Genomic DNA, 3,160 nt, shown 5'->3' with positions numbered 1-3,160 from the left:
ACCGTGGAGTTAGTTTTATACAGTCTTTTAGTTTTATATAGGCTTTATACAGTAAGTTTAAAGACCAGTGGTTCCAAAACTGAGGGTTGGGACCCTCTGGAAGGTCACCAGATAAATCTGAAGGGTTGTGATGTGATTTATTTTTCATTTCTTGCCTTTTCCTGAATTATTGAGTGATTTAAGCCTCAAACTGTTATTTAACTGAACCCTTAAGAAGAGTTTCTTTAGTGAAACAATTCCCTGAAACAGGACGAAGAAATAATTTCAAACAGATTCAGCTGTTTTTGTATTAAGTGAGATTGGGAACCAAATAATGGATTAAATTAAACACTTCAGTGAGAGAAACTGTTGTTATGGACCGGCCATCATTGTGTGTTTTGGCGCCAACGTCTCGGCTGCCAACAAACTTCCTGTCTCTCTCTCTCTCGCTGTCTCACACTCTCTCTTATAAGACTGTTTGCTGTAGGAACTTTTAGTCTCGTCCGTCCAACCGGCGCAGAAACAACCTCTGCTGCTCTCTGTTGTTTTAATATTTCAGTTTTCATCTCAACCAGATCGGTGAGTTTGTTTCTTTATTATTACAATTCAGTGTTGAAAGTGTTAATTTATTAGAGATTTAATCTATCTGACTTTATGTCCATTGTGTGGGCAGATTTGGCAGGAAACCTGCCGGACTGACCTATATTTGATTTTAATGAATAAAATTATGTTCAGTTTTTATTTAAACCTGAACTTCACTTTTATTCTCTCCTTCTTTTATGTATTTTACACATTAACTTGTTTTTTTCTTCAGGATTTCAGGTGTAATGTACATTTACTTGAACAGATAAAGGAGGATGTCTGTTTAATATGTTTGCAGATAATTTAGATTTATGCATCTATATAGTTTTTTTAGTGTAAAAGTACATTATTTGTGTGTGTTTACATGTCTGGATGTCAAAAGTATTATTCACTTAAACACATAAATGTATAACAACATGCAGAAGTTTCAATAATAATCAATGTTCAATGTAACCAAATTACAACAATATAAAGAAAGTAATGTGATGCTTTCAGGTGCAGCTAAAACTCTCAGATGTGGCTTTTCTGCTTTCATTTCCTCTTTTTCATCTGATGTCCCATTTCCTTCTTGTTCAATCTCATATTTTCCCGCTTAGAAAAGCTTTTGTTTTTGTTGCCATGACAGCAGTGTGCTTCCATGGTCAGTCGGTCAGTCGGTTCACAACTTTGAAATATCTCAACAGCTACTTTCTGGACTGAAATTAAAATTGGTGCAGATCTTTATGATCCAAATGAAACGCCTGATCTTCCCTCCAATGTTTCACTTATTCAGAGAAATATCTCAACTTTTACCTGATGGATTGGCTCTGTTTTTTTAGATATTAAAGGATGAATCCTGATTATTTTTCCTGAAATATCTCAACAATTAACTTTCCATCTATTATTCTATTAATCCAATTTTTTACATGGACAAACATTTGCGGCCTCTCGAGATAAATAATAAAGAAAGGAAAGACTATTACACTTAATGTTCTTTAAAGAAATATTAAATACATTATATAATAAGGAGTATGCTAACATTAGCATTTAGCTCAAGTACAACCTCACAAAGCTGCTAACGTGTCTAAAGACATTAAGTCCTGTTTAATTTTGTCTTTATAGTAAAAATGAATATCGCAGCCTTCAATGTCCAGAGACTGGGATGGAATAAAATCAACAATGAGACTGTTCGGACAAATCTTATAAAGGTAACTCTGCTGGTCATAATTCATTCATTTAATTTATTATATATAATTGTATAGAGATTTCCAATTTTTGTCATGTGTGTGAAAATACAATGAAAGGGGCTTTGTTTGTTTGTTTGTATTATCATCATATAAAATCCTCTTTTCAATATTTTACACTGTGTGACACTAATGCTTTAATAATATTACTGTATTTGGTTCTTTATCTGAAATATTTCTACTGATTTAGGATTGAAATTCTTCACTAAAGACATTTTGGTAATATTTATTCCATTTAGCAGCTGTAGTTTCATACTGGCTTACTGTCACGACTTCCTGGGACATTCAAATAGAACAAAACCAATGTTAATGTTATTAGTAACACCTGTATTATTCCTAATATGACAATTCAAACTGTATTCTTGTTGCTCTTATTCTATTGTTTTCTATTCTATATTTGCGCTGTGTTTAATGCAGATTTATTTTAGTGTGTGTTGGTTGTTGCAGATTGTGTCTCGGTACAGTGTGGTGGTGATGCTGGAGGTCATGGGTCACGGCGGCAGGTCCATGGGCAAGTTCCTCACGGACCTCAACAACTATGGGTAAGACCTGTACGTCCCATGGGAGTTAGTCTTAATTTACCCAGAATTCATAGCTGCTTAGAGGTCCAGTGTGTAGGATTTGCCCTCCCTTTCCAAGCGTGGGGGCAAAACTGTGCAAGAGTCAAAGTTGGGTTTGTCCGTTCTGGGCTACTGTAGAAACATGGTAGTTCAATAGTTGGATAAAAACGAGTCATTCTAAGCTAACAAAAACACAACAATGATTTTACACTAATGAAAACATACCTGTGGATATTAATTTCAATACAAATCTTTGTCAAACAAGTCAAAATACTGGAGTCAAAAGTGCATGTAGAACAATTTAAACAGTTTCAAATGTATTCACTCACAAATTTGTCTAGAAAAGTTTCAGTTCCTGTTGTTTCTGTCTTTTGATTGAAGGAACAGACAACATTCGTACAGCATGAGATCCAGTGTCTTTCTGGGACGAGGCTCCTACAGGGAGCAGTTTGTCTTCTTCTACAGGTATAAAGTAATTAACTGAGTACAGTGTCTGCTCAACACTTTTCAACCAAGATATAAACGATAACATGTTGGTGCTATTGGACCAAACACCTGAAATTCTTAATGGCTTTTATAGATATCCTGTTAACTCACAAATATATCTATAAACAAATAATTAAAGGAAAAAAATAAATGTAAGAAATATATACCAAAATGTGTGTGTGTGTGTCTCAGAGAGGATGAGGTGAGGATGCTCGAGTCCTACCAGTACGAAGAAAAAGAAGATGTAGACGTCCTCGAAAGAGAGCCCTTCGTTGTCCTGTTTGAATGTCCAAATACAGGTAGTTACACCTGTGTGTGTGTGTTTGTGTG

Source organism: Morone saxatilis, unplaced genomic scaffold, assembly GCF_004916995.1.
Source record: "Morone saxatilis isolate NCDOM2014 unplaced genomic scaffold, NCSU_SB_2.0 Contig18, whole genome shotgun sequence".
Lineage (NCBI taxonomy): Eukaryota > Metazoa > Chordata > Actinopteri > Moronidae > Morone > Morone saxatilis.
Note: the sequence above shows the minus strand (reverse complement) of the source record.